Source organism: Pristiophorus japonicus, chromosome 1, assembly GCF_044704955.1.
Source record: "Pristiophorus japonicus isolate sPriJap1 chromosome 1, sPriJap1.hap1, whole genome shotgun sequence".
Lineage (NCBI taxonomy): Eukaryota > Metazoa > Chordata > Chondrichthyes > Pristiophoridae > Pristiophorus > Pristiophorus japonicus.
This window is the reverse complement of record NC_091977.1, coordinates 219,576,400-219,596,944: the sequence shown is the minus strand read 5'-3', so window position 1 is coordinate 219,596,944 and position 20,545 is coordinate 219,576,400. Positions and strand designations below refer to the sequence as shown.

The following is a 20,545-nucleotide window of genomic DNA, read 5'->3' as shown; positions in this document are numbered from 1 at the left end:
GTTGCATACATGACAACACCTCCCCCCTCACGTCTTTTTGTGTCAAAGGTTAAGTCTTTCAGGTGGTCGACACTCTCTCGTGGAGTGCTGCAGTTGGGGCTCTGGTGGCTGAGCCTTGGCATGCATCTCTGTCATCTGAGGTGATTCCGGCCTGTCCGGGCTGGCCGCAGGGACTGTGCATGTTGGTGAATGTCCTTGTTGCTCGTCCACTGGCAGTGGTGTGGGTAACATCTCATGCCCTTCCTCAGGTTCCTCAGTGTCTATGCTGAACCTTTTCTTTACTTGGTCCAAGTGTTTGCAGCATATCTGCCCATTGTTGAGTCTGACCACTATGACCCTATTCCCCTTTTTGCCAATTACGGTGCCCTCAAGCCACTTGGGTCCCAAAGCATGGTTAAGAACAAATACCGGGTCATCAATTTCTATACACCTCCCCTTTGCGTTTCGATCATGGAACTCGGTTTGGGACTGGCGCTTGCCCTCAACAATGTCTGCCAGGGCTGAATGAATGAGGGACAGCCGAGTTTTAAGCGTGCGTTTCATGAGTAGTTCCGCTGGCGGGACGCCCGTGAACGAATGCGGGCGAGACCTGTAGGCCAGCAGAAGGCGCGATGGGTGGTGCTGAAGGGAGGGTCCTTGGATACGGAGCATGCCCTGTTTTATGACTTGGACCGCACGTTCCGCCTGGCCATTGGAAGCCGGCTTGAATGGCGCTGTCCGGACGTGTTTGATGCCATTACCCGGCATAAACTCCTGGAATTATGGCTGGTGAAGCATGGGCCATTGTTGCTGACCAGAATGTCCGGCAAGCCGTGGGTCACGAAAACCGTACGCAGACTCTCCACTGTGATGGATGTCGTGCACGAGTTTAATATGATGCACTCGATCCATTTCGAGTATACATCGACAACGATCAGGAACATTCTTCCCATGAACGGGTCCGCGTAGTCTACGTGAACACGTAACCATGGCCTGGTGGGCCAGGGCCACGGACTGAGGGGGGCCTCCCTGGGGGCATTGCCCAGCTGGGCACACGTCGTGCACCTGCGAACGCAGTGTTCCAGGTCTGAGTCAATTTCCGGCCACCATACATGTGACCGGGCAATGGCCTTCATTAGCACGATGCCAGGGTGCTCGCTGTGCAGTTCCCTGATGAATGCTTCCCTTCCTTTCTGGGGCATGACTGCCCGGCTGCCCCATAGCAAGCAGTCGGCTTGGATGGAGAGCTCATCCATCCGTCTGTGAAACGGTCTGACCTCCTCGGGGCACGCCCCATGTGAGAGCGCCCAATCCCCAGTCAGAACACATTTCTTTATCATGGACAGGAGGGGGTCTCTGTTGGTCCAGATTTTGATCTGGCGGGCTGTGATTCGGGAGCCTGAGGTGTCAAAAGCCTCAACAGCCATGACCATCTCAGCGCTTTGCTCCGACGCTCCCTCAGTGGTGGCCAGTGGGAGCCTGCTGAGCGCGTCAGGGCAATTCTCGGTGCCTGGCCGGTGCCGTATGGTGTAAGTCATACGCAGCCAGCATGAGAGCCCATCGCTGTCTGCGAGCTGACGCATTGGCATTGACAGCCTTGCTGTCAGACAACAGGGATGTTAACGGCTTGTGGTCCGTTTCTAGCTCGAACCGTCTACCGAAAAGGTACTGGTGCATCTTTTTCACCCCGGAAACACAAGCGAGTGCTTCCTTTTCGAACATGCAGTATCCACACTTTGCCTGGGAGAGCAACCTGGAGGCATAAGGCACCGGTTGGAGTCGGCCATCATCATTACTCCGCTGCAACACACACCCAACCCCATAGGATGATGCATCACACGTTAAAACCAGTTTTTTTTACAGGGGTCATACAAGGTCAACAGCTTGTTAGAACAAAGGAAGTTCCGCGCTCTATTGAAAGCCCGTTCTTGACCATCCCCCCAAAACCATTCACAACCTTTACGCAAGAGCACGTGTTCTTAAGTTCGGCAGAAAGTTCCCGAAATAGTTCAAAAGTCCCAGGAAGGATCGCAACTCCGATGTGTTGCCGGGCCTGGGCGCCCAGCGGATCGCCTCCGTTTTAGCTTCGATGGGCCTTATCCTGTCTGCGGCAACTCTCCTGCCCAAAAACTCGACCTTTGGGGCCAAAAACACACATTTGGGCTTTTTCAACCGCAAGCCTACCAGGTCCAGTCGGCGTAGCACCTCCCCCAGGTTTTGGAGGTGTTCCTCGGTGTCTCGACTCGTTATTAGGATGCCGTCTTAGAATACGATCGTTCCAGGAATAGATTTAAGCAAGCTTTCCAGTTTCCTCTGAAAGATCGCAGCCGCCGAACGAATGCCAAACGGACACCTGTTGTAGATAAATAGCCCCTTGTGCGTCGTGATGGTGGTCAGAAGCTTGGATTCTTCAGCCAGTTCCTGAGACATGTCGGCCGAAGTGAGGTCCAACTTGGTGAACAGTTTGCCACCTGCCAGCTGGCAAAAAGGTCCTCCACTCTCGGAAGCGGATATTGGTCCTGCAGTGCCACTCGGTTGATGGTGGCCTTGTAGTCGCCACAAATTCTGACCGAGCCATCCGCTTTGAGAACAGGAACGATGGGGCTTGCCCAGTCACTGAATTCAACTGCCGAGATTATGCCCTCTCTGAGCAGCCTGTCCATTCACTTTCACGCATCACATACGGCACCGCTCTGGCTTTGTGGTGCACTGGTCTGGCGTCCAGGGTGATGCGTATCACTACTTTGGTGCCCTTGAAAGTCCCAACACCGGGTTGAAACAGTGCCCCGAATTTCTGTAGGGCCTGTGAGCATGAGATTCGCTTCACAGATGAAATGGCGTGCACATCCCCCCATTTCCAGTTCATCTCGGCTAGCCAGCTCCTCCCCAAAAGTGCGGGGCCGTTTCCCGGGACAATCCAGAGTGGCAGCCGGTTCTCTGACCCATTATGTATTACCACCAAGTTTGCACTGCCTAGCACTGGGATGATCTCTTTGGTGTACGTACATAGCTACGTGTCACTGCGTTCCAGTTTTGGCCTGCTAGTTCTGTGTGGCCATAGTCTCTCAAATTGTTGGGCGCTCATAAGGGACTGGCTGACTCCTGTGTCCAGCTCCATGCGCACCGGGATACCATTCAATAAAACTTTCATCAGCATAGGTGGCGTTTTGGTATATGAGCTGTGGACGCCAGCCACATGAACCCACTGAACTTCAGCATCCATGGCTTTGCCCCAAGCATCATCCTGCATTGCGGACCCCTCATCTGGTTCCTCTGTCTCTTAGATTAGCCTCATTACAGCCTTCCTGCACATTCTGGCCAAGTGTCCACTGATGTTGCAATTCCAACAGATATATTGCTGGAACCTGCAGCTTTTCACAGTATGTCTACCCCCACACCTCCAGCATGAGCTGAGGTTGTTGTTAACAAAAGGACTGTTACCAGGCATTCCTCTCTGATTGTCCCTTTGGTTGTTTCTAAGCACTCTGATGGTGGGTGTCAATGGTCCCATGGCGGGACGCATTGTTCTTCGAGATGGCGTGAATTGCCGATCCCCTTTCCATTGTCCCTGTTGCGGGCCCACCCTAGCATCTGTTGCTGCTGGCCGGTTTCAAAATGCTCTTCCCTGCCTGCGGGGTCCTGAGCCGCGTTCACAATGTTAACTCCCTGATCCATCGCCACGTTAGAACCAGAGCTGTGCGCGTAAATTAGCTTGGTCTCCTCTTCCCCTGCCATGAAGGTCTGAGCTATCAACGCCGCCCTTTCTAAAGTCAAGTCCTTGGTCTCTGAGCTTCCTGAAAATCCCGGCATGACTAATGCCCTCTATGAAGAAATCCCTTAACATCTCCCCCCTGCAGGCGTCTGTGAACTTAGAGACTGGCCAAGCGCGCAGATCTGCAACGAAGTCCGAGATGTTTTGTCCCTCCCGGCGCCAGTGTGTGTAGAACCGGTGCTGGGCCATGTGTACGCTGCTCGCCAGTTTGAGATGCTCACTGATCAGCTGGCTGAGCTCTTCAAAGGACTTGCCGCCGGCTTCTCGGGTGCGAGCAGATCTTTCATTAGCGCATACATCTTGGATCCACAGCTGGTCAGTAGATGTGCCCTCCGCTTGTCAGCCGCTGCCGCTCCCAGCCAGTCCTTCGTGACGAAACTCTGCTGGAGTCTCTCAATGAAGTCATCCCAGTCCTCACCCACACAGTAATGTTCCTCTGTGCTACCGGTGGCCATCCTCGTGGTTCGGTCATTCCCGTTTCTCGTCGCCAAATGTAGTGTCCCTGCACCTTGCTACTGAATCACACGAGGCATGTACTGCAGACACGGTCACTGCGTGACCTTTCTTTATTCCCAGGACCAAGAAGTGATGATCCCTGCGTGGGACCTCCCTTTAAATACCTGAGTGCCCAGGTGAGGAATGTCTCCCACAAGTTCACCCCCTGTGGTCAAGGTTTGCATTTCCAGGACATATATACAGTGTACAGTGTGGTTGCATGAAAGTTACAGTTACATGAAGGTTACAGTTGTATGAAGGTTGCATACATGACAAAAAGTATTTTCAGTGTAAACTACTCCCTTTAACAAGGCTCTGACACACATGGATAGTATTATAAGAGTAGATCTTTCATGATGCTGCTCACAGTGTGTGAGAAGATTCACTGTTTTATAACAATAGAGGTGTTTATGCCATTTAAAGCAGAATATCAAGGGCATGCAGATATTAAGTTGCTTTACAAATAAATCGAAATACAGCATTTGGAAATTGTTTCATCTATTTTTTGTAATTGAATACTTGTCAGTGTTTGTTGTGCTTTGTAGTTTAAACTGATTCTGCTGAATGCCACCTAACTCTGGGAGCCGAGTACATTTGTATGTAGCGGACTATGGTGGCTTTGCTGTATAGGAAGTTGAGTGATAAGTAACACCAGATAAGTGAGTGATAGTTGGTATTGCTGTAATATTTTGATAATGGCACACACAAAAAGGTATGCTTGAAAATTGCCACATAACATTTTACAGGTTTGTGACGTTTTGCAGTGTCCATATGTGTTGTAGCTGACATCATAGCCAATATTCCCTCTAGTTTTTTTTGGCCCACATAGCCTCTTCAATGGGCTACGTGGGCCATTCAAAATTCCGGCATTGCATAGTTTTTCTATTTTAAAAGCCGGCTCACTGGCTGCACGGGACCAACATAGCACTGCGCAACCCCACAGCTTAAAGGTCATAACTGGTCTCGACCAATTGTACATTAACTGTATTTACGTATGCTTCCAAGACCATGTATTTTCATGTACTATTTGATGGGAGTGAAATTAAATGTAAATACATGATATCAATGAACAATTGGCTGAATTCTTTTGACTAGACTTTAAACATATGGAACATCATAAGCATTGCAATATTTATTTGCAGTTTGCACAGGTGTACTTGAGAAGACCTGTGTTATGTACCCTTGTTTTTTTTTTCCCCTGTGGCATTTGCAACAGTATATTTCCCATTAATCATTAAATGATGAACTAATGATTCTAAATTTTCAGTCCCAAATTCTAATTTGTACGTTTCATATGTTGTAGTGTTATCAGAGTATCTTTTGGCTGATGAATGCATTAGAAAGCAGTAATTAGCAGGAGTTGTTAGAAAGATGATTTATCAATTTATAAATCGGATAACTACAAATGATTTCTTGCTGGAAATGCATCGACGATACTGCAATAGTTAATCCTCTTGACTGAATGTCATTACTCAGCAGATGTATATTGGCAGCATACAAACTGGTGGCCAATGCCAAAAAATGGCCCAAAACAGAATTAAACTGCCACATATAAATTTAAATATTATCTATTATGAATAATAACAAATACCACAGAGTTTTCTGGGCTGTAATTTAATATCTGGGTTTACTTAATAGTTGTGAAGTGCCCAAGATTTAATTTTGTGGTTTACAACTTCATTGGATTCTTGCCTTATAATCAGTCCCGTTACTCTACATGTAGCATTGCTTAATTTCAATATTTTGCCCCTTTCCTGAAGGCCTGTTACTACCGGAAATCGGCGGCCATGCTGCGGACTGCAATGGCCATTGATTTTTCGTGTAATGGCTGCCATTATCAAAATTCCGCTCCTGTGGTGTCCCGCTCCCCCCTCCCGCTCCGCTGCTGCCGATCTGTCCTAAGTACCTCATCAGATTCCGCACCGTCGATGTTCCTCCCTGACAGCAAAATTCCGCTGAGAAAATCTTGCTCCCGCTGGGAGGTGCCGAAAGCTGCCTTTTTGAGGCTGCAGCCTTCTGAAATGGCGGGGCAGCTCCTATTAACGGGGAGGACGCACTGCCGCTGCCGCCATGTTTTTTTGTTGCCCAACTGCCATGTCAGGCTGATAATTATGCCCCCGGGTTTGGCTGGGCCGCCAACAGGCAGCCTGGCACCCACTGGCCCGGCCGAAACCCTCCCTGGCGCCCAGTGGACCAAACTTTAAAAATCGTGCAGGCTCTCTCAAGTGAAGGAGAGAGCCGTGGTGACGCGACGTAGTGATGACTTCATCAGCGCTATGCTGATGATTGACAGCGGCAGACCCTACCCCCCCACCCCCAAACTTCTGCCCCTTTAGTGTGCTTACCGCCACATATCTACCCCCTTTATGAGTGACTTCTGGTCTGCCGGGGAAAAAAAAAAACAAATTGCAGAATTTCACTCGAGACCACTTCATCCGCTGCGGCGGTAAAAAAACTAGAGACGGGGTGTGTGCTCCCCGTTTCCAGTGATCAGCAATTTCGGCCCCTTTGTGTTTACCCAATTCCAATTGTTTAATAATACTAAAATGTCTACTTGTCACAAATGTTATTGATGATCAGATGCAGAAAACAAGCGCAGGCAGCGGAAGGAGCGTGCGGCAAACCAGTCTCCTCACCCACCTTTTCCTTCGGCGACTACCTGTCCCACCTGTGACGGAGACTGTAATTCCTGTATTGGACTGTACAGTCACCTGAGAACTCACTATTAGAGTGGAAGCAAGTCTCCCTCGATTTCGAGGGACTGCCTATGATGATGATGAGCCAAAGGTGGGCAGAGGAAATGTTACAAGGACACCCTTTCATGTGAAGAAATCGCCAGTGTGCAACGGTCCAGCTATCTGAGACAATGCCCAACATTTTATACAACCATTGGTCTGAAATCATAAGTATCCCACCCCACTTTTTTGACTATTGGCATCAATCAAATGGTCAATATGTCCAGCAACACAGAATACAAATGCAAAGCAGGAGTGTGGCCTCCTCCCCATACATTACAACAAATTGCATACACCCAGATGGAGATATAACACAGCCATCACCTGCGGACATGCACCTCACTTTCCTTCCCCTCTCCCCTTCTCCCCACCTCTACCCCTTCCCCTCCTCGCTTCATGCCGCCTAGCCAAAGAGCTCCTCAGGCAGTGCCTCATTGGGGGGAATGAAGGCAAATGCGGTGGTTGCATGGGTAAGGGAGCGGGGGGTGCCGAGATGGGAACATTCTCGGATCCAGAAGTAGGGTCTTGGTCCTGCCTCTCATCTGTCATTGGCAGTGGTGGTGTGGAACCTGCAGTGGAGTGCCGCGCTCCGGGACCACTGGGACGCCTGTGCCAGCAGTGTTCCTGGCTATTGCCTCCAGGGCCTCCGCTGTCCGTGGAATGTACTCAATCATGGTAGCCAGCTGTCAGGGTATGCCCCACAATGCATCGAGGATCTGGTCACCAATGTCTACAGTCCTCCTGGACAACTGTACCATCTCTCCACATAGCGCTCGTGGACCAAACCTGCCGCATCCGCGAGGTCGGCGCCGTCCTGGGGACAAATGGGGTGCCCTGTGGCGAGGTGCTTGGGCCCAGTATCTCCAGAGTGGAGGCAGGAATGGCCAGAGGAGCACTAGATAGCCTTGGGGTGGAATGACTTCTGGAGCGTGGTGATGCAGGTTCCTTGAAGTTTGCGCTCTCATCCGTAGAGAACAGATCCAACGGATTGACGGGCGAGGATCGCAGCTCCTCAGCACCAGATGTAGGATTGTCCGGCGAGTCTGACCCCGTGCCCCCACCTTCTGGCCTCTGTGGTCTTACCTGGGGCTGCGCTGCTGGCTGAGCTGCAAAACACAAATGAGGTTGTTAGAGGAGAAGGGGGTGCTAGGGTCACAAGGTGATTCCAGCGCGACACGCAGCATATGCACGACAAAAGCACCACCGCTATCAAAATCATCGCAGACATCACATTTCATGACCATCAACACATTCTGCATTGCAATGATTTTCATTTGGCCAGCATTATTTTTCGGACAATTTTAAAAATCATCTATCATATATTATTGTTCAGATATGAGTGAGTGTGGCATCATTGACTTTACATCATGCAATGGTGTAAACTTTACTTACATCGCATCACTTCAGGGTCTGCAGATGCTTGCATGGCTGTCCGGGGGTGCTTCCCCACGAGTGTGAGCACCCGCTCCTCCATCTCAGTGATGTCGCTGGTGACTGGTGGCCCCCCACCCGTTTGCCTCTGCACAGACCTCATCGTCGACAGCTTCTTCTGTAAAAGGTAACAGCAACGACATGGCATGAGATCATTGCTAGGTACTGTCACAGAGACTGATACAACACATAACCGGCAGATGTAATCATGATTATGATAATTATCATTCTTTACCTAAAGACGTGCATCGTGACCGCATGCTTTGAGTACAACATTGCCGGTAAAAGTGAAAGACCTCACATCTGATGATAGTCACTCATGACTCTTACAAATCAATTTATATAAATACATAAGGACATGTAAATAAATGTAATACTTACTCTTGCGGATCCAACAAGGTCGTTCCATCGTTTGCGGCATTGGTTGCCCTCACGCTTCTCGTTGGTCGCCACCGAGACCACCTCTGCTATCTTGGCCCATATCTTCTGGTAGACCTTTGGGGTGGGCTTCCCACACCCTCCCTGGGTCAAATCACCCCAGCGTAACTCAACCTCATGCAGGAGAGAGGCATTTGCCTCATCCAAGAACCTCCTTGCTCTTTTGCACCCTCCAATGTGCTCCTCTCTCAGTTCACTGCTTTCGCAAGCGTCAGTCTTCACAGCGTGCTGTGTCGCCTCCTCCTCTCCCTCCATTATAGGCACCAAGTTCGGGCAAATATCTGGCTGGTAACAGCTAATTTTTTTCTCACAATTTGCTCTTAAACTAAACTCTCCCTCCTTCCTCCCAAACTAGCTACACCACACCCACACAGGCCATCACTCCCTCTCGCTCTGTCTCCTCTTCTGCGCATGTCATGATGACCCTTGACCTCCGGAATCATGGGAATCGAGCGTTGCCATGCCATTGCTAAGAATGGCGACACTTTACGGCAGAAGGTCAAAGAGATTTAATGCTACCGCCCATTTCATGTCGCTCGCGGTAACGCCCAATTTCAAAAATGGAGATTAGGGGCTTTGAGAATTGGTGACAAGCCGGCGATCTGAAAACCCATTTTTGCCACCCACGCTGGAAATAATGCCCATTTTTCGCCGATCTACACAAAAGTGTAAAATCTAGCCCTATATATCCTCTCTTAGCTGGGATCATTGAGGGTGTTACTTCACACATTGAAGCCAAACATACCAACAACTTTCAATTAACAGCAACATTTGGTTCACTCGGAATTAGATCGAAAAGTAAACACCAGATATTTGCCGCATTTTTGTTACCTTACTATAAATATTACATTTTTAAAAGTAAACTTAACTCTGCCCTTTTAAACTCGGCATGCTTTTTTATAAACCACAAAATTTATAAAAGCTAAGCCAATCCTTTCTTTAAGCATGACTCAAAAAATTTCTCCAGTGAATAGCTGAGCCATATAGGCCAGTAAGATCCTAGCAGGCTTGACATTAATCAGCATAGCAGCACAGAAAGAAAGAAAGGCTTGCCTTTGCATAGCGCCTTTTATGATCACCCAGACATCCCAAAGCGCTTCACAGCCAATTAAGTACTTTTTGAAGTGTAATCACTGTTATAATGCAGGGATCGCAGCAGCCAATTTGTGCACAGCAAGCTCCCACAAACAGTAATGTGATAAAGACCAGATAATCTGTTTTAGTGATGTTGATTGAGAGATAAATATTGGCCAGGACACCGAGGATAACTCCCCTGCTCTTATATATAAATTGACAGCACAGAAGGAGGCCATTCGGCCCATCGTGTCTGTGCCGGCCGAAAAAGAGCCATCCAGCCCAATCCCACTTTCCAGCTCTTGATCTGTAGCACTTCAAGTGCATATCCAAGTACTTTTAAAAATGAGTGCTCCAAACGGGACGATAGTGAATTTCTCCCTCTGTGCATTCTGCCTTTGTTGCAGTGACGGAGTTGGTGCAGAAAAGGTCCGTTGCTCCAAGACAGATATGTACGTACGAGGACATGGTGCACCTGTCACAGGTCAGCGTCGACATAGGTTGAGAGCTGTTCAAGGCCATGGCTACAATAACTGGAAATATAGCTACGCTATCAGAACGACAGTCAGAGGATATGTTGTGTCTGATCACCGCGATGCAGCGAACCGCCGACTCCATCGATGCTATGCAGCAATTTACAGGATCGGGATATGGCACGTAATCCCCCATGCCATAGTAGTTGGGTCGAAGGGACCTGAGAGTGGGGAGCTGCCAGCAGCTTCCAGCCCTGAAACCGTGCCTTCCGTATCACGAGCTTCTCCTGAGGCCCCGTTCATTGCGCCTGCAATATTTCACCCCCAACGACAGCAACAGCACTCTGGGTGCACTGCTGCATGCCAGCTTGGTACCACCATGCGGAGGTCTGGGCTCAGGGGCAGTGGGAAAGAGAAGGGCGGGAATAAGGAAGGGGGGGTGAGTCCGAAGGGTGGGGAGTACGTGGTCGAGGACAGTAAAGGGTGCTTTGTTGCAGTCAATTATTCATAGTTAATTTAAAATAGTTGAAGTTTGATTTCTAAAAGTTTATTTCAAGTTGTTACAGTTGTTCAAAGTTATAGTTATAAATTTTACAAAGTTTTACAATTCTATATTTTTTACATTTTTACATGAACGTTTCAATTGAATTTAAGCACTCTTGAACAGTGTCAAACTTTTGGGGCAACAGTCGTCAGGGACTGTGTGCAGGAAAAGATGAAATGCAGCCCTCCACATTCAAGCAAACGTTCATTTATGAGCTGCTGACGTAACAATTTAGCAGTGGCATATGTCCAGCGTGCTCTACGTTGTGGGGGGTGGTGCCATGGGTTAATCTGGAAGCTCATCTTCATCCTCCCCCCCCCCCCCCCTCATTTTCCTCTTCTTCCGTTTCCTGCACATTCTTCTCAGGTGGTCCCACAGTCCCTTGTGGCAATTCCTGTCCCTGCATGATTGCTAAATTGTAAACTGAGCGACATGCTCAGGGTGGTATTGCAGCCTGCCTCCCACGTGGTCCAAGCATCGAAAGTGATGCTTCAGCACTCCAATTGTCTTTTCGATAATATTACGTGTGGCTATATGGCTCTTATTATATTGTTGCTCGGCTTCTGTCTGAGGGTTCCGCAGGGTGGTCAAGAGCCAGGTGGTGAGGCTGTGTACCCTTTGTCCCCCAGCATCCAGCATTTACCTTGTGGCTCAGACTTCAACAGGTCAGACACAGTGCTCTCACGCAAGATGTGCGCATCATGGATGCTCCCTGGAAAATAGGCATCCACTGCCATTATGAGCTGCGTATGGTCACAGAAGAGCTGCATGTTGAGGGAGTGGAATCCTTTACAGTTTCGGTACACCTCCGCCTCCTGTAATGGTGCTCGCAGGGCAATATGGGTACAGTCAACGGCACCCTGCACCTTGGGGAAGCTGGCAAATCCCAAGCCCTCTTACTCTGTACCTCCCTGGTCATTGGGAAGTTTATAAATTCCATCCAGCATGCATACAGTGCTTCAGTTACCTGTCGAATGCAGCGATGAGTAATATGCTGAGAAATGCAGCATGTGTCCCCAGCTGATTCCTGAAAAGAGCTGTATGCATAAAAGGAAAGTGCCGCAGTCACCTTCATCTCAACAGAAAGTGCAGTAATGTTGGTGGTGCTGGGTTGCACATTCAGAGGCTGTACTCCAAGCCATCATCAACATCTTCATCGAGGTGTACGAAAGCATGGGCCTTACACTAAACATCCGTAAGACAAAGGTCCTCCACCAACCTGACCCCGCCACACAGCACTGCCCCCCGGTCATCAAAATCCACAGTGTAGTCTTGGACAATGTGGAGCACTTTCCATACCTCAGGACCCTACTATCAGCAAGGGCAGACATCGCCGACGAGGTCCAACACTGCCTCCAATGCGCCAGTGCAGCCTTCGGTCACGTGAGGAAGAGAGTGTTCGAGGATCAGGCCCTCAAATCTGGCACCAAGCTTATGGTCTACATTCTGTAGTGATACCCGCCCTCCTGTATGGCTCAGAGATGCAGACGATATACAGCAGACACTTCAAGTCGCTGGAGAAATACCACCAACGATGTCTCTGCAAGATCCTGCAAATCCCCTGGGAGGATAGATGCACCAACGTCAGTGTTCTCGATCAGGCCAACATCCCCAGCATCGAAGCACTGACCACACTCGACCAGCTCCATTGGGCGGGCCACATTGTTTGCATTCCCGACACAAGACTCCCAAAGCAAGCGCTCTACTCGGAACTCCTACACAGCAAGCGAGCCCCAGATGGGCAGAGGAAACGTTTCAAGGACACCCTCAAAGCCTCCTTGATAAAGTGCAACATCCCCACCGACACCTGGGAATCAATGACCGCCCCAAGTGGAGGAAGAGCATCTGGGAGGGTGCTAAGCACCTCGAGTTTCGTCGCCGATGGCATGCAGAAAACAAGCGCAGGCAGGATGGAGCGTGCGGCTAACCAGACTCCCCACCCACTCTTTCCTTCAACGACTGTCTGTCCCACCTGTGACAGAGACTATAATTCCCGTATTGGACTGTACAGTCACCTGAAAACTCACTTTTAGAGTGGAAGCAAGTCTTCCTCGATTCTCGATTTTGAAGGACTGCTTATGATGATGATGATGATGATGATGACTGGGCTGCAGGTCTGCCTTAATGAGCTGGCAAATCTCATTAATCACCTCTTTTTGGAAGCACAGCCTTTGAACGCATTATCGATCGGTCAGGTCCAAGTATGAGCGTTTCTCTCTGAAAATCCTTTGGAGGTAAGACCTCCTCCTCCTCATCAGTCTGTGACCTCCTCCATTACCCTGATAATTCTACTCTATAAACCTTCTCCAATCTGAATCCTGCATTAGACATGTAGTCAACAATACAGGCTGAGATAGTACAGACTCCATTCTTATTAAATCTCCAGAATCTCCTCAAAGATCCTGAGATAAACTCATAATTTTTCAATGAAAGAAATATTAATACAAATGCCTTCTATCTTAATAATGTACTCAGTACCAATAAAAAATATTTTCCCACTGTAAATCGAACTGTAAATCACTGTTCACGTCTGAAATACTGAGGTGCTGCTTTTGCTGACTGTTCCCGATTTCAAAATGGCGGCACCGAACACTACCGCCCATTCCCGCCCACTTAAGATCGATTAAAACCATCTTCTCCAGGACGGCATGCAGCTCCGGTGGTATGTCGGCGGTATGTCATGAAACTTGCACTTTTTGGGCAGTATGCAGGCAGTTCTACATGGCGAACGGTGTGCATACCGCTCACAGGTATGTCAATGATGAATCTTCCGCCGAGCCCTATGTCGGCAGTGTGTACCTGTTTTTTGACGAAACTTGTATTTTTCGGCAGTACGGGCAGTAGCGGGTGGTATGTCGATGAATTTCAGGCCCTTTATGTTTAACAAGTAAAATATATTTTACTGAATATAATTGTATCCTTTTGCAGTTTTCAGTGCTATACTTATAAATTGGAATTTTGTTTAAATAAATACCTCCTGCTGATGTTTGTTGCTGGTACTTTTGCTATTCTAGTGAGTAAAATAATGCATACTTTTCATCTATGCAACAGGATGAAACTTAATCACCAGGAATTTCCTTCAGGGCTTCTTCCAATCAGCCCCCGTAACTTCAGCGGAAACCCGGGGTTAAACTACATAAACAGGGTCCTCGTCGATCTCTCATCGAAGTTACGACAGTCGCTCAGGAGAAATTCCTGGCGAATGTGTTTAAATTAGATAGTTAAATACCACAATTCACAGATGTGACTTTTCAGCTATCTGACAGTATGATGTAGCGAGGTTTGCTCTTCAGAATTTAGCTTTCCTGCTTTATGTTACCATTCAGAAGCTGTTTCTTCTAGAAATGCTCCCGATTACATTGTAATAATGGTAAATATCATTTCTAACTCCTCCAGATTTTCTGAAAATCCCTGTTTCCAGGCCTGCCAGTGAAATCAGTTCTGTACAATACATTCTTGCATCCTTGCTTAGCTTCAGATAAGCGGGGATATAATGCTCATTTACGCCGTTTTTTTGGCACGCGCTGTTTTTTTCTGTCAAGTATTTAATTCAAAGTTCCCCCCTGGAATTTGCGTAACTGCTTTCGTTACGATATTTCTAGTTTTTTGACTTCATGCATTCCCCCATGTCTGCGCTAGTTTTCATCATTTTTCGCAGTTTGCCAAAACATTTTTTAATGCTAGGTCTGCGTATCTGGCCACTCCCGAAAAACCTTGTGGTGAGTTAACAGAAAGCAGCGCACATTGAGAAATTGCTACTGAAAGACGCCATTGTTTTTCATCAACATTTTTGGAGGGAGTCTCTCACACTTTAAATATCCATAATAAAGTTCAACTTTTTTTTTACCTTTCAACGGAGTACATGGAAGTTTCTTGGATTTCTGAAGTTTTCATTTTTCTTTTACTCACACGCAGCCACCGAACGTCTTCAAGCAGGGCTAGAGGGTCGTAACGTCGGCCATCAGAATCGGCACAGCCACGGGCTCGGGGCTCGGCTGGAAAATAAGCCTGGGGAGGTAGCGATTGGAAGGCTTCTGCACTGAGCCCGGTGAGGGAGGTGCCGATCAGAAGGCTGCTGCACTAGGCACAAGATTGCAATGAGTTGGGGGTGGGTGCGGGAGAAGGGGAGAAGTCACAAGACTGCAATGAGTTGGGGGGGGGCGTGTGGGAGAATTCACAAGACCTGGGTGTTGTCCATCCATACAGACCTTGGGGAGAGAGAACAAAGAACCTGTCCTGCCTGCCTTCATGCCAATTTGAGCTTCTTGCAAAGGTAAAATTTAACTATGGGGGCAATATTGACAATGCCATACCTTGTGCCAGCCTGCTGCATCATGCTGCTACGTAGGAGACGATTCAACGTCATCACATGAGGAACATCAGAGCTCGTAAGGTACTGGGCAGGAGGTCTTACCCACCTCGGGTATATCGAGACAGGTGTTCGTACCAGCACCTGAGTGATGCAGACTGTGTCAGAAGGCTGCGTTTCCGCAAAGAAGTTGTGACTGAGATCTGAGTTGGTGAAAGCAGATCTGCAACCTAGAAGCGTCAGGAGGACTGCTTTGTCATTTGAAGTGAAGGCGACAGCTGCACTTTCATTCTATGCCTCCTGATCGTTTCAAGCTACAACTGGGGATGTATGCGCTATTACTCAACATGCAACACATGTCTGTATTCGGCAGGTGACTGCTGCACTATATGCCCGGAGGAATGACGACATAAAGTTCTCCATGACCGCCCAGGCAATGCGTGACAGGGCTGTGGGCTTCTCCAGGCTTGCTGGCTTCCCAAAGGTACAAGGCTGCATTGACTGTACCCACATCGCTTTGCAAGCACTGTTGGAGGATTCCGAGATGTACAGGAACAGAAAAGGCTTCCACTCCATTAATGTACAGCTCGTGTATGATGGTATGCATCGCATCATGTCAGTCGATGCAAGATACCTTGGGAGCACCCATGATGCATTCATCCTACGCGAGAGCACTATATCTGCCATGTTTCAGCAACAGCCAGAAAGGCAGAGTTGGCTACTGGGAGACAAAGGGTACGGCCTCGACACCTGGCTCATGACGCCCTTACGCGTAACCCGGACGGAAGTTGACCGGGAATACAACATGTCGCACATTGCAACGGGTAGCATCATAGAGAGGATGCCTGGACCATTCCAGAGGCTACTTGCTATACTCCCTAGAGATTGTCAGTCAGGTCACTGTTCTGTGCTGCATGCTACACAACTTAGCCATCATGAGGCAGCAGCCGCTAGTAGGAGGAGACCCACTTCCAGTGAGCGTGGCTGATGATAATGATGATGATGCAGATGACGAGCAGGAGGAGGACGAGGAAGCCATGCAATTACCTGAAACCTAAGCATGACGGCGGAGGAAGTTGGGCCATCGTGCCCCTTTAACAATTGCTCGAGCCTTGTGCCAGCAGCTCATCCGTGAATGCTTTCCTGCCTGAAGGCTCAGTGACAACTATTCCACATGGACCATGTATACTGTTTGGACCTGTTCCGTACTGTTGTGTTGTGTTAATGGAACAAATGATGGAAATGATTCTTGTTTATTTCAAAAGTTGCATTAACAATGGAACAAATAATTCAGTTTTAATGTAAAATATATTTTATTCAAAAGTTTAACAAAAAGTTCCTTGTACTTAACTTTAATAAAATTATTCTTGTTTCAAACTTTAAAGTTTTCAGATACGATCACTTCCTAACTTTTAAACTTGTAAATTTACATAATTTACAAAAATCTTTTAATTTGAGAACAACAGTTACAACAGTAACAATAATAATAACAACAGCAGCAGCAGCAGCAAAGAAAAGCTGCACCTATCTCTCCTCCACCTTATTCTAAGACCACCCGCTGCGCTTGTTCTTGGTGACTCCACCACCCCTGCCCGCAGGCGGTGGCGCAGTGTTTCTGGGGTTGGTACCAAGCTTATTCTTTCTAACATTTCGAGTAGTGCGCACCTGTTGAGGGGAGTCAGCAGTGTGGGGGGGCGGGGGGGCGGGGGGAGGTGTCGGGGCAATGTGGAGGGCCGCATTGGGCTCTTCAGTGGCTGGTATGAAGATTGGAGTGGGAGTGGCAATTGATTCCGTCATTGGGCGTGGGGTCTTGCCGTGTTCCCTTATTGCAGCAGCTAACTCCAACATGCCATCCTTCATGCGCCCTGACAGTGTCTCAACAACCTGCAACATTCCCTCCCTCGTGTTGAGCAAAACTGTCTCAATTTCCTGTGACATTCCGTCCCTCCTGGCCACTATTCCCTCACTGATGGTCCCGGACATTGTTCCCATTTCTCGTGAGATTGCCGTTACTTCTCCCGCAACCTCATCACCCACCTCACTAATGGTGTCCAGGAGTGATCGCGTAAGGTCAATGCTCTCCCCACTCATTGCCATCATCTGAACCACATCTATTAGATCCTGCAGCTCAGGAGAGTGCAGTCGAGTTCTCATTCCCCTTTTCCCCACGGGTGTGGCTCGCACTCCACCACTGGGACCCGCAGCCTCGGAAGTTGGGGCCCTGGGTGTGCCTCGCTGCATCCCACTGGAATTCCCAGCCTCGGAAGGTGGGAAACCATGTCAGGGAAGGGGCTAGCAACTCAATGGGCAGCACCTGCACCTCTTCCAAAGTGAGTACAAGAAATGGGGCTTCATCCATCCTCTCCACCTCCCCCTCACCCCCATGCTCTTGGTCTGGAAGGTGGGATTGGAAGATGTTCTCCTCTTCAGGCTCGTCCTCATCTGAATACTCTTCTGCATCGTCAGGGTTGGGCTCATGAACTGCAAAATATAACAGAAGACAGACAAATGGTTAGCAGCAGAGAAGGGGGCAGGGTGGGTGGTATGAGTAGGCCCACACAGCGCAGGCAGCAGGCTGATTTGAAAGACCACGATGAATGATAACACATTGCATCTACATCTACCGAAGCGTAGCTAATGGAGACATCCCCATGAACTGAAGCATGGCTAGCCCGTGCACTACTTAACATTCAGCAAAGCCAGACTGAAATTTTCAGGACTTACCCTCTCCTTTGAGTATGGGCCCAGCTTGTGCAGTGGTGGTTGCTTTTTCCAGGCAGGACCCATCAAAGCAGCGACCCTCTCTTCCAAGGGTGTCAGTGGGTGCAGATTTGCTGGGCATCCTCCTGTTCGAGTTCTTTCCCTTTTATTATGTGCCACCTTCCTCTGCAAAGATGAAAATGCAACTTTTTAGAGGGTGTCTTTCTGCTGGGTGGGACATATACAGCTGGTCACATTTACAATTGCAATTCCATTGAATAAATGAAAATATTACTTACACTAACTACTTGACCAGGGTCCTGCCACTTTTTACACTGGCCTCCAGATCTCGTGGTGGTCACCATTGCGCAGTAATCTTCTGCAACTTGATTCCAGCGTTTCTTCATTTCTTTGGGTGGAACTTTTATGTGACCTCTCTGGTGTCTAGCTCCTGCCATCTGTTCTCAATCACAGTAACTAGTGCCTCCACTTCATCCTGTAAGAAATTCTTGGTCCTTGCACTGCGTTGCATCTCGTACTGCTGCAGCTGAATGCTCTCACACAGCACTCCTCCTCACACACACAACTGGCTCTTTGAAAATGGCCGATTGCTAACCCGGAGCTGTACTGCACATGTGCATCCATTGTAATAACGTCAAAAACGTCACTTTTTTTTCCACGCATGTGCAGAAGGTGCAGCATCGTTTATCGGCGCAGACAGCAGGCTCCATCCCCGAGGCGATGGTACACGTTGTGTCGCACCAAATTTGAATTATACATCGGGGAAACTTTTGGCAAAATATTTCTGGCGTATTTCTGGCCTAGAAAACGGGTGTAACTTACAATACGCCAGAAAACGGGCTTGGGCAAAATTGAGCCAATAATTTTGGGGAAAATGAAAATTTAGTTAAAGCTGATTTACAAGGGCTTGAAAGTAATGTTAAATAGGTCAATGTATAGATAAATTCTTAATATTGGGAATTTGAGTTTATGGTCAGAAAATCATGGGCTGAGATGCCCGAATTTATGAAATGCCCTTCCAGTGAGTGAGGCTCCCAACCAGCAATGCAGACTTGTGAAGTGACCCATACAGACTGGTCCTTGTAAAGAGTGCTGAATTGATTAATCATACAATTCAAACACTTGCTTGTCAAATGCCCTATACTGGTTGTTTTACCACATTTTACACTTTAATTAGCAACGGTGATAGTTTTCAAATAACCCTTTTTGCATTGCTTGCGTGAAATAGCAGTAACATCATTCAGCACATGTTTGTCAGAGTGAAACGAAACAGACACACACACACAGACACACACACACACAGATACACACACACACACTTGAACTGAAAAAATATGTTCGCTGAGAAAAATTTAAAGTAAGTATATGCTGAACATTACATGAGTTCCATTGTTTATTTTTAATGGCATACGCAAAATCATTTAAAATCTGTGTTTAGTTCACATGTTAAAGATTGAATTCACAACGCCATGGACTGTTCAGACATCATTTCCCATCACTTCAGCATCTGGTCGTAGCTGTGCTGAGGGGAGGCCAGGTGAATCCACACGGGGTTGGGTGGGGGGCAGAACTGCAAGTTGAATCATCCCTGGGCTCTCTCACACCTCTTAGTGCCCAGCTCCCTGGCAGCATTGGCCTCAGTGCCCAGTTCCCTGGCAGCATTGGCCTCAGTGCCCGGCTCCAGGGCAGCATTGGCCTGAATGCTCGGCTCCATGGCAACATTGGCCTCAGTGCCCGGCTCCATGGCAGATTGGCCTCAGTGCCCGGCTCCAGGGCTGTATTGGTCTGAATGCCTGGCAGCATTGGCGTGTGTCTGGCTCCATGGCAGCATTGGCCTCAGTGCCCTGCTCCCTGGCAGCATTGGCAGAGGCCAGGCAGCACTGTTGCTAACCACCTCCCTTCTGCTGGATTTGATAAATATGTTCTGCATTCTTCAGCAAAACACTTTTTCTTCAAGCTGGTTAAAAATTGCCAGCACGAATAAATGTTGCATCTTGACTATTTACACAAGATAATCAGTAGCAAAGATGTTTTAGTAATAAATACAAGCAAAAGCTTAAATGCAGCCTAGCTGGAATATCAAAACAGTAAATACAGCATTTTTAAAAATTCTAATTTCCCAACCCTACCTGTTCCTTTATAGGTGTCCTTGTGTCATTCCATTTCTAATTGGTGCTCTTATTGAAACATATAAGATACTGAGGGGGCTCGACAAAGTAGATGCAGGGAGGACATTTCCCCTCGGAAATGTAGAACTAGGAGGCATAGTTTCAGAATAAAGGGTCGTCCATTTAAAACTGAGATGAGGAGGAATTTCTTTTCTCAGAGGGTTACAAATCTATTTAAGGTGGAGATAGACAGATTTTTAAGTAATAAGAGAGTGAAGGGTTATGGGGAGCAGGCAGGGAAGTGGAACTGAGCCCAAGATCAAATCAGCCATGATCTTATTGAATGGCAGAGCAGGCTCGAGGGGCCAAATGGCCTACTGCTCCTATTATGTTCTCAGCACATTGCTGTGCTGTGCTACTGGACACTGCCTAGAATAATATAATTTTTGCTCTTTGTATATATATT

General features: G+C 48.1%; 1 protein-coding gene across 5 annotated transcripts in view; it reads left to right on the top strand.

Moving 5' to 3' along the window:
• The window catches only part of cntln (centlein, centrosomal protein), a 559,253-nt gene that overhangs the window by 377,505 nt on the left and 161,203 nt on the right, over positions 1–20,545 (top strand). The gene's annotated exons all lie outside the window — the stretch shown is intronic.